The following is a 12,360-nucleotide window of genomic DNA, read 5'->3' as shown; positions in this document are numbered from 1 at the left end:
CTATCCTTGAACAGGTTTTATTGTTTTTTACTCTTAAGAAATACTCCACAGATAACAGGAATTGATTGCAAAACAGGTCATACCCCAATTTTTTATGTTTAGTGGTGCAAGCATACCTTAGGTCACTTCTGGCATTCATCCATTAGAGAGAATTTCCAAAAGGGAAAGTAGCTTCTTATTTTCCAAGTACAAGCAGAACAAACAATTTGATATGTTTATCATGACTTAAACTGTCTGTTGCTGACAATGGTAGAGCTACCTTCCCACTAAATTCAATAACGCACAAAAATTGAAATGTTCCCATTCCTTAGTTTTTATCGCTCTCTCTATATATATGTGTGTGTATGTAAAAATATATTCTTTGCTGTTACCTTATTGTACATTAACATATAATGTAGACTTTTTTGTAGGTGGAATAATAGAAAACTAAATAAATACTACAAGTGTTCTGCAAATCTCAAAAGTAGACAGTGACCCCTGCAAGAGTCAGTCAACGGAATTACCTCTATGTTCCTTTCATTCCCTTTTTAATTTATGTAAGTTTCCATCTTTTTGCCTAAGGCTTATTTGTGGTACCTGGCCTAAATATGCTAACGCTTTTATTTTAAAAGACACAAAGTAAATTCTTTATGCCGGTGATTTTTCCGTTAAAAAGAAACGAAGGTGTAACCTGCAAAATGCAAATGCAAAGCTTTAGTGCTACCATTTATTTTTAAAACTCTGTAAGAGTAACTATCAACAAAAAGATTCTAATGCAAAACTGTCATTACATCCATGTTTAATAGGAATTTTCTTTAAAGTTCAGTTTGAGTAACACTCTCTTATGAACTCTTAGATGTACTTTTTTTAATCCTGTGCTTTCCTAGCACATATTGCAAGGAGGACAGAGAGGAAAGGAAAATCAGCTCATCATGTCAAGCAAAGAAGTGAATGATTTCAATGAGAGAGCCAAATATATTATTTTACCTCTGCCTACTCGTGTTCACCTACCTGTCAGATATGGAAAGACATCTAGTCCTTGTCCTCTTTTTTTGCCCACATTTCCCCTTCTTTGAGGAGCATTCCTAACCGAAACAGTGTTGGCTTCCTACTTTATAAAAAAGACTTGCCTTCTGCTGTCGCTGATGCTACAAAAAGCCAGTAAAGAACTACAGTCATTTTCATTAAAATCAAAGGGAGAAGGGAGTGTAAACTACTGTCAGGGTGCTGTGCTTATCATTTAATAGCCAAGTCTGCTAAGCAGGACCTCCATTTCTGAGACAGTCAGAGCTCTCTCTGGAAAGAGATTGCTCTATCAATAACAACTTGATAGAGTAATGTACATATCTGTTATTCTGGCTATAAAAACTCCATGTCATGTACTATTGTAAGATACTTACTGGGGTCAGTTTTAACTAAGGGATTTTTGAAGCTGATGAGAATTTATTCAGTTCCTAAAGCATCTCTGTGGCTCTGCCTGAGTGTGGCATGCCCAAAAGGTGTTTCCAATAGTCAGAGGTTGCTAGAGGACACCACCACCTTATTCTCATCAATCTTGCCCCCGGAAGCCTTCTAGGTAGAAAGTATATGAGAATTAATCATGTCAGTAATCCACCAAACTTGAGTTGCCTCCAAACCAGATTTTTTAAAACTTTTCATGTGTTTTGGGCTACTGACATAGCACCAATCAATTATAGATTTACTCTCTTAAGGTGGTCAAGAGAAATGCTGCTAAATAAATGGTCTTTCCCATTTCTTAGTCAGATTTCGCAGAGTAACAGCAAATATAGAGAAAATAGTAGGCACAAGAGATATTTTGATGTTGCAAGAATTCATTAAAAGAAAAAAACCTGTTGCTATAATAACAATCAGGGTTTTACATAGCCCTTCGTTTTATGAGGTTTTCTGTAATAGCAAATGAGAGTTCAGCAGTAAACAGAATTAGCTTCTCTCTTTTGACTCTTTTTGTCTGTCAGTGCTGACTTTTAATTCCCTGTTTCTTTTATTTTAACTCTCTGTGTGTCAGTAATATACATAAGTAGAAAATACTGCTTCCATAAAAATAATATTAAAAGGGATATTTTAATGTTCTGCAGAAACATCCTGGCTTTTTTATATGGACAGGATTGACCTCTAGTCAATGATCCTAGTTTGTGTGGTTCCTGAATGTAGCTTCTTCAATTGCTAGCTTCCCTCTTGAGTATTGCTTTCATATGATAGCTTTCAGCCTGTTTTCAGATATAATTATAAACTCTTGACCTAGGGGCAGAGTTGATGAAGGCTTTTTCACCTGTCATTTCTTGCCTATTTGAGACAGCAGTTAAAGTATTAGTAGTCTTAGATCGTAAGATGTGAGCTGAAATCTAAGACTATGAATGTTTGTCTTGGAAAGTGAGTATGAGAAGAAATATTTGCAAAAAAATTGTAAAACATAGGTGTAAAGTCATGACCTGTGATATTTCTAGCTTTTTCTGGTCAATGCAGTTGAAAAAAATATGTTAGGAATAACTGTACAGCTTTTGTGTTTCTGTTTTATTTTTAGCATAAGGTTTAGCTCAGCTGGTTAGAGTGTGGTGCTGTTAATACCAAGGTCAATCCCCATATGGGGCTATGCTGAGGGCTGGACTAGATGATCTCCAGAGGTCCCTTCCAACCTTACCATTCTATGATTTTATAAGGTACATCAGTAGACTAATAGGTTATTTTTTTCATTGATATTTGATCTAGCTGCTTTCTGCTACCAACTAGTCCTACAGGTAGCACAAAGCACAGAACGAACTTAGTGCAAAGAAGCTCTCCAGGGATGCTGTTTCTGATTCCTGTTGCCTGTGCAGGAATAGGAAAGGAGGGAGGCAGGGAGAGGAAAGGGTATAGGCAGAGAGATAGGGCTTGGATGCAGCATGGTGGGGACTACTCTGCTTTGGCAGTTCTTGGCCATTGTCAGCCTCCTGCAACCATGTGTGGTTGGCATAATTTCGAGAATGACACAGTGCCAGTGAGGGACTACAGCCAGAACTGGAGGTGAATTTTAAGCTACTTAGGCATGCTGTCTCACTGGTGTTTGCCCTTCACATATCATGCCTATCCTACTGTTTGGACCTTTGGTGTTTGACTCAATTTGTTTTTCCTCAACTAGAAGCACCGAAATAGAAATATATGTCTTTATTTTCCAGTATGACTACATTGGAAGGAAGTAACAGAATCTTATTCTAGCCCAAGTCACACATCTGGCAAGTCTGGCTAAGCATCTGTATTTTCAGTGTTTCTTCAAGCTGAACACTTCTTTTTAAAAGAACTGTCATCTTGGGGAAAAAAAAACACCTTTCCACTGGCAGAGCTGAAATAGGAGGTACAAATGACTGCTGTGTGGGAGTAGCTGAGAGCGTTCTGAGAGCTATGCAAAATATTTATAATGAATCCTGAGTATCCAAGCAAATCTGCTTTTTAAAGATCTGCCAGAGTTTGTGATCCTCCTAGGTAAGCCTCAGCCAAGTTTAGACTAAATATGAGCTGAACGTAGTTTGCCAGAGAGGAATTTACGGCTTTGGCTATAAACTGCAAGGTCTGAACCTTGCCTATGATTTTGGCATAGCTGACTATGCATAAAGAGAAATGTGGCTGTTTAGACTAAGTTTCATGTATTACATTAATATTAGGAAAATATATTAATAATGCTATAAGCACAATGTTTTTATTATCATTACAAAATATACACATAGCGTTTTAATCTGAGAAATTATAATAATTTATAGGAACTTTATAAAGAAGAAGCCACTAGAAAAATATCTTGGTCATGTGGACCTGTAAATACCTCCTTCATTTAATGATAGATTTATCAATTATTACTTTCCTTCATTCCATTATTTTATGATGACTTTGTGTGTGTATGTGGTGGCAATGGTTAGTTGGTTCAAAAGACCATAGATGATATTTAGTAAAACAACCATGGAAAAATCTCTATCAACAGAAGGGATCTTATGATGTTGCTTATTAGGACAGTTTGAGGTTTGCAATCCTTCAGTTATCTTAATTGATGTCTTCTGATTTTGATGTGAATTTTTATAATTTCATCTGAAATTAAGATAAGTCCAAGTCTACAAAGCAAAACAGAGAGTAAATACCTCAGGAAGCAAAGTGCTGATAAGAAGTTAATGTTCCCAATAGAAACTGTGATAAGAGAAAAGATATGCTTGGTAAAAATGATAATGGCTTCATCAAAACTGGTTCTTAATGCCAATTAAACAGTCAAAATCTTGATGATGTAGAGCAGGTCTAAGGTTGGCTTGAGTAGAATCAGTAGCTGGCAGGATTGCACTGCTGAAGGACATAGCGTTTATAATAGTTACTTTGAATGTTAAGAAAAGGTTAGATTTAAACAGAAGGATCTGATTTACCTTTCAAAGGTTAACATTTCTGGAGAGCTATGAGTGGAAGATGTTATGTGATGCTTAGGCTATAGTATCATGTGACTAAGATGATACTTTTGTCATGATGACATCAATAAAAGATCTTCAAGCTGGTCTAAAAAAAAATATGGATGGTAAGGATTCAGGAAAATAAACTTAACATTAAAGATCTGCTTTTTAATATTTAGATGTGTACAAAAATGTTGTGTGTGCAATTTGTCATGAGTATCTCTGAAAACAAGAAAACTTGGAGAAACAAAAAGAAAATTATATTTATTTTATATGTGTCGGTTAGCAGGAATACTTGTGTGTATGATTATTCAGTCCTATGGCTGATTTTTTTTCCAGAAGAGATTCGGAAACACAACAGTATCTAATATCATGCACTGCATGATGGTCCTAATTATATTTCCTGAAAATAGTTTAAGACTGTGAGTCATTCCTTGCAATGTTGATACTAACTTCTTGAACATGGTAAGACATGCAAATTATTTGGAGTGATCAGATCAGTAATTTTCCCCAAAACAGTAGGCCCTTGTTATATGTATCAGTGTTAATCTAAATCAGGCTTTGACTGGCCAGTGATGGAAAACTATACAGGAAAGCAGAAGTCTACAACCTAAGAACTTCCAGGGAGTTAGTAAAATCCCCAGGGAAGTTCACAGAAGTCAACTAAGGCATTTCGCTGGAAAAGCATCAGCCAAGAAGCTACCACCAGGAGTGGCAACAACACGTATACCTATTGACAGCCACCCAAGAAGTCACAAGCAGCAGAGAGGAGAAAAAACTTGACCATAAAACTGACAAGTGAAAGACTTTCTATGATGAGTTGCCACGAGTAAGTTAGCAAAGTCCAGCTAGGGAGCAAGATAAAATCTGACCTCAGTAAAACTGGAATGCTCAAGTGAAACTAACCAAGACATAAACCATCATGCAAAATTGCCTCTACAGTGACTACAGGCAGCTAATCTCAAAGAGCTGATCTGAATGATGACAATGCTACCCTTGTGTTGGAAGAGACATCTGTTTATGTGATTTCTTGTTATCTTTTTTTTTTATTTTTTTTTAAACCAACTGACACCAACAAATGTGTAACTTTAAAAATAATAGTCATGTTGTAGCCATAGTGATCTAAGGATATATATAGTTAGAAAAAATGAGCCAGTTCTGGATATAGAGGCCCTTATCTGCTCTAACAAAAGATACCATCTTCCCTTACAAGCCTGGATTTCACTTTACAATACCTTCTTTTGAAAAGACATGTTTTAATTGTATAGTCACATGAATAATAGTTATCAAATGAAATTTTCCTCATGAAAGTATGAGCTAAAGGATGCACCTATACTGTGCATTGAATTTTTGTTAGTGCTCATAAATACCCTGAAACAGGTTGAGGAACTGCTCAAAATGACAATTCTTTACCAGAAGTCCTGCACAGATATATATTTTTTTCTATTTTATAAATAGAAACGCCATTCCCCTAAAATAGATGGGTTTGAAAATAGGCCTATGGAGGATCTTAAAATGACATTATTTGAATCCACTTCTCTTTGGAAAAAGCAGAATTTTTTTCAGTTTCAGCACAGAGTATATCTGCCTCAGCTGAAAATATATGTGTTAGAAGTGTGATATATCTTACTAAAGAAATAGCTACTGTGTTGATATGTTTGTTTTCATTAGAGCAATAAAAGTCTTTTATCTTACACAACCAATTTAAAATTATGGAAGACAGTAGCTATCTTGCTTCTCAGTGAGGAAAAAAAGAGGTAAAAAAAAAAAGTGGTTTGTTGATGGCCTACAATCTGTTGTATCCTTTTTCATTACTATTAGCAGAGTTTTCTCAGTTACCAAACTTACACAGACTTAGCATTGGCAGCACAGGGACTTAGAACATGCAGAATTAGAGGATGAAGAGAGAGAAGGAATACAAGTGCCAAATGTGGATCAGTCCACCAGACTTGCCTCTGACCTCATGAAAGTAGAAAATGTTTTCTGTCCTTTTGTTGACAGCTACAGAAGTTTTTCTTTCATTTATTAGCTTCCTGCAGCTATGTCTTTGCGTTTCAAAGCTTCAGTAATTTAAAATAAATAAATTAGAACTGGCATATCTCAAGCTGTTATATATGAGCATTCCTCTCACACTCATACATGCACAAAAACCCTCTCATAAATTATAAAAGGTAGCAGAATAACCTCTCTTCTTCCTCTAAAGAAAGTAAAAAGCTTAAAACTACAGCCCCAAAATTATCAGTTATTAAAATTATGGAGTATCATTGCTGATTGTTCAGGAGAATCTGCAGAACTATTGACCATATTGAAACAGAGTAACACTTACCAGTAAGACCACACAGCAAAATTACATTTTGTCATGCCATAATATGCTTTTTAGTTTAAAACCAGAAGCAAGAACTGGTAGTATTTTCAGATATGTTTGCAGACACAGCAGTCAGAAGCCATAAGCCTGTGGCCTTGACCTTTAAATTTGTCTCTACCATGCTTTGTGCAAGATCTAATGCGGTGAATAAAAGTAACTCTTGGTTTTGCAGTATTTTGAGTTCTATGGCTTCTACAAATTTTCAGAATCATTCAGGTTAGCAGGAACCTCACGAAGTCATCTCTTCCAACCTTCTGCTCAAAGCACTTTCAACACTGAGTTCAGACTAATTTGCTTAGGGCTTTGTTCTCCAAGAACACAATTTTCACAGCTTCTTTCACAGGGTAACCTACTGCTTAATTATCCTCACAGTAAAATGTTTTCCTTATACCCATTTGGAACCTCCTCTGTTTCAGTTTAGAACCAATATCTCTCATTCTTCTGCAATGCACCTCTGTCTTCCTGGTAACCGCCCCTTAGATGTTAAAAGACTACTAGCCGTTAGGGTTATTAACTCCCCTCAAACCTTCTGCATGCTGAACAAGCCATGTTCCCTCCGCCTGTCCTCACTGGGTGAGCGCCTCAGCCCCTGACCATCTTGATAGCTCTTCACTTGACATGGTCAAGTTTATAAACGTCTTACTGGGAAACCCAAACCAGACCCGGTATTCCAGGTGTAGTCTAACAACTGCTGAGTAAAGGGGGATGATTCCGGTTGATGTACTGGCTAAGCTCCTGTAATACAGCCCAGTATATATGTCATTAGCTTTCACCATTGCCAGGACACACTGTTTACTCATGTTTAGTCTGGACTAGTCATTACATCATAAAAAGCAAGTGGGTTGCTCAAGCATGATTTATCCGTGGAAAGTCCAAGGTAGAGGTTGGTGAGGTGTCTGGCATAATCTAGAGCAGCATCAAGGCTGTTCCCAATGCACTGGCTGAAAAGGTCGTAGAATGAACCATAGAATGGTAAGGTTGGAAGGGACCTCTGGAGATCATCTAGTTGAACCCTCAGCATAGCCCATACGGGGACTGAATCTGCGACCTTGGCATTAGCAGCACCATGCTCTAACCAACTGAGCTAAACCTGCCCCCCACATCCCCAGTGGACACTTTGCCATGTGAGAATTCCTTCAGTTGTAGCTCTGTTTTACTCTGGATGAGTTTTTTCCCTGATATAACAGTGTAAAGGAGAGATATGATGGATAAACAGAAGCACAAATCAACTTGCTGTGATGATACAACAAAAGCTGACTTGTCTTCTATCAGCACATGCCAGTAAAATAAATAGCAGCCATTACTGACAGTAGCTTACACACATTTTTCAGGCAACCACCACATATGTTTGAGAGGGATTTTAAGCTGTCTGTCCTTCCACCTTTTTGACAGCCTACTTGCCTGCTTGAAGTACTACTCTTCTCTTTCTCCAGGGGAGACATATTAGTAACATTTTTTCCCTCTTATCTTTTGCTGTAACATTAGTAACAGTATTAATACTACTATCATAATGTAACTGTAAATAATGTGGGATTAAGTGCTTTGTAAGTAGTCCTGTGGGCCCAAACCACAGAAGTTATTTAGTATTGCAGATAAATCCTCTAAAGCCCTAGTTCTTTAGCTTAATTGTTCTATCTTCTTCCAGAATCCCTGGGTCAGGCTTTGCAGAGTAGCAATCATCACTCATTTCACTCCAAGACCAAATAGCTTCTTTTGGCCACCCTGCACATTTGTGAGATGAGGACAATGGCTCTGAATTTGTATGCAACATCAGAGGGTACTGGTACTAGGCAGACTTGTATTTTTTGCATGAAAGCTGTAGAATTAAGTCTTTTCAAGAGTAAGGAATTAATATCTATCACACATTTTTAAACTTTTAATAGAAATACCATTATCTGTGCTGCTATTATTCAAAGGCCATGTATATCTACTTCCTTTGATCCCTTTGTAGTATTTAGGTTTCTTTTCTGAACATCCTGTATGTCTGGTAGGCCTATGAACAGAAATAGACTGTTCTCTGTATTTCGTACATGGTCCAGCTTAGCAAGAACTGTGCTCATGTACCTGTAAAAGTATTGAATGGAATAGCAATTTCTGGTATCCACTAAAGCATGAGTAGCTACGTTCTACAGGCTGGCTTAAAAGACAATGGTGTCAACATAGCCAAACCCATTCATGATAAACATAGTGAAACATATATTACCATGCTAACAGCCTTATTTTATACTATTTTAAGACTGTTTTCACAGCATTAAGGAAATAAGTGAAAAGAACATTATGAGTTTCAGGTGTAGTGAAAGCTATTTTGATTCTCAAACTGGTGCTTTTGAAAAAAAACCATGAGACTGTGAAAGTTGTGGTTCACTGACACAACCTGGGTGTATGCGTACTTCCTGTGCTCTTTCAAAGTAAACAATCCAATAGCTGCTAGTGCTAAAATAAGCACAGATCAATACAATATTTGGTCTTGATCCATGGCATCATAGTGTTTATGATTGTTGGAAACTCAGCATTGTTTAGGCAGAGCCATCTGCCTTGTTTTGATATCTCAAAATGCAATTGCAGTGGTTTCTAATAGAAGCATAGAGTAGTCTAAATAAGATAATAACACTTTTTGTATACTTAACACAGTAATGATGGCACATAGCAACTCATCCCTCATCCCTACAGAGCATATACTCTTGACCCCCTAGATCTCAGTAGGAGTATGTGTCAAAGAAGGATCCACCCCTTCTCCAGCTAAGCAAGTAGTCTCTTACCCAACAATACAGTTCCTGTGTAACTGATGTAACCTGCTTAGGAGTGTTGGTTTTTTTAGATATAATTGAAACAGTTTCATAAATTTATGTTTGGAAGATAGTGCTGTAATATTTTACAAGAATGGGAGAAGTAAACTCAGAATGTTTGTTTCTCTTAGCTAACTCAGTCAGTGACTTTTCTTGCATCCTTAAGAAAGTGAAATAACCTCCCTGAGTCAATTTGCTCATTATGGAAAGACCCAGAGGAACAGTCTCATCACCAGTATGCATCAGTATCTCTGAATTGCACAGACTGAAATTCCTTCTCAGCCGCCAATATTAACAACTGCTGAGGCTGCTTGGGAAGTCTCAAAAGATCACACTATGCAGATTCCTTCATCCCTCGAACTCGTGTCTTTGGTGTTCGTTACTAGGTTTGGCCTGCTAAGATAAAGTCTAAGTATCTTTGACTGGAAAATGTGTTTTATGGGTAACTGACAAATTATTTTATCATTGCTGCTAGCTCCTGTATCAAGATTGTATTAGTATGAAACCGAAAAGGTCAGTTTACAATTTGAACTATACAGCTCAAATCTAGTGAGTCTCTCTCTGAGCCTAGATGAATGAACTGAGGGCTGTGGCAAGAGTGAAGTGGGAGGTACCAGTTGGCAACAAATGTATCTAACCAACACTCTCTCCTGCTACCCAGGAAAGGGTCTGTATCTGCACAACAGTGAGCCAGGAGTAGTGGCAGCAGGAAGGAACTTAGGCAAGGGTGATTTGGCTGTCAAAATGTCTTTCTGTGGCTCTGTTATAATAGTAGTTCCTCAGAAATAGCACTGTCTCGAAACACTGAAAATTAAACAAGGTCACTAGTCAATAGCCATCAGTTACAACATCCACTGAAACTGCTTACTGATGCATATATTTTATGCTTTATCCTTCACTTACTTATTTGAGCATATCTTAATTCTGAGGGACTTTGTTTGGAAGGTAGTGCTGTTCTAGTTTTCTTCATTTATTACAATGGACTTACTACAGCGGGCCTTAGTTCTACATCAGGTATCTTCAGGTATAACTATGATTTTAATTACTGTAGAATAAAAATACAGTCACAAAAAGAACTAAGACTACGGCTCAGGCTAACCGTAGCAACCATACACCTGTCTCTTTGGGATTTCTTGAGTGGAGGGCATGTCTAAGCATGCCCCTGGGGCTGTGTGATCAAGTATCTATTCCCTAATATAACAGCCCTTTTCTCTTTTGGTTGCCAGATACTGGACTCTAGTTGAAGAGATAATTGTGGCAGGCTATTCCATCTTTGTTTCTTTTGGAAGATTGTCCATGCTCAGGGCCATATACAAGGGTCTGACATAACATGGGCCTTCTATATGAGCTTTATGTCCCTGTGGTTCAGAAAGACAAAAGTGCGGAGTGTTAGTTGTTTTCAGTTTATGGGTTTGCTTGAAAACTACAAACCCACTTAAAACATATGTACAACTTTTATGACTAGTTCCTTAGAGACTGGAATGCCAGAGGCTGCTCTGAATTCTGTAGTGTCACTGTTATCCATTCGTCTTAGGATCGTTATCCCTTTTTGTATCCATTAAATAACTTACATTAAAAAAAAATCCATTGCTGGTCCCATTGTGCTTGACCTACACGAGAGTTCTTGGGTTTGTTTATAGAATGAAAGGATATTTTCATTCCTTTTTAGTGTTTCTTAAGTGCACATGTATTTCAGTTTTTTGGAATGTATTTACAGATATCACAAAGTTTCCTTTGTAAGTGTCGCAGTGCTCTGGATCTTCATGCTAAAAAAAATAATAATCTGGAAAAGTGGGAAGATGTTCTTTTAAAATTTTAACATTTTTATTTTTCAGTTTGCTGTGAAAAAAGAAAACACATAGAGCTATGTAGTTGTAGAACTTTATAGGATGTTATAGGAGGTTATTTCTATACCATTTGACCAGCTCAGATTGAAATCTCATTGAATCGCATTAACTTGTTATGTGTCTCTTCAGATCAAACTGTTATTATAGATCATTTTATCATATAGTTTTGTCCTTAAAAATTATGAATCTCTGGGTCATAAAGTGTTATTTTATGTTATCTGTTTTGTATATGTGGGAATGAATATATAGCTTGGGTGTTTCCATTCTCAATGTACGTTCAAAGTTGCTTCCATTTGGAGTTCTCCAATATAAATAGGTGAAAATCCTTACTATTTATAATCCCAGTTATTACTTTTGTGCTGATTGGTACATTTCCAATAAATTCTTCTATTTAGCATAATTGGTTTTGAGAGTCTTGAGGACAATAGGAACTATAAAAACAAGGCAAATTTAGTTGTACTGCAGTAATGAGGAAGAATCCTGAAGTCTTCTTTCTGTAATCTCTTGGTTAACCCTGTCTTTGTTAATTATTGAATTAGTTGATTGACTAATTGAAAATGATTATTTTACTTTAGTATTTGTGCAATTTAAGAATGGGATCAAAAAGAGAAAGTCAGATTTCGTATTCAGAAGTTCAATCACTGTTTCTGTGCAAACAAAAGATGTAGTTATAATACGTTTTTTGGCTAAGTCTAAAGGTTAAAATTAGCAAGTTTTAAAGAAGAATTGCAGAGACATACAGTAGAGTCTTTGTAGTAATCACAAATGAAAGACTGTTGAGTAAGTGGATCTCATAGAGAATCTGATTTATAACTACAACTTGGTATCTGTGACGGCAGCAATGGAGTTTGCATGAGACTGAAGCTGGGGCAAGAATGTGGAGAGCAGCCAGCTGGTCAGTAAGACAATGCAAAATTGTGGTTAGGGGCCAGTTGCCAGCTTCTACTGTAAAAGCAGTCCATAACCTG

At 37.0% G+C, this 12,360-nt stretch overlaps 1 protein-coding gene across 1 annotated transcript in view; it reads left to right on the top strand.

Moving 5' to 3' along the window:
• The window catches only part of ADGRV1 (adhesion G protein-coupled receptor V1), a 260,321-nt gene that overhangs the window by 236,979 nt on the left and 10,982 nt on the right, over nucleotides 1-12,360 (top strand). The window lies entirely within an intron of this gene.

This window comes from Rhea pennata, chromosome Z, assembly GCF_028389875.1.
Source record: "Rhea pennata isolate bPtePen1 chromosome Z, bPtePen1.pri, whole genome shotgun sequence".
NCBI lineage: Eukaryota > Metazoa > Chordata > Aves > Rheiformes > Rheidae > Rhea > Rhea pennata.
This window is presented reverse-complemented; position numbering and strand designations above follow the sequence as displayed.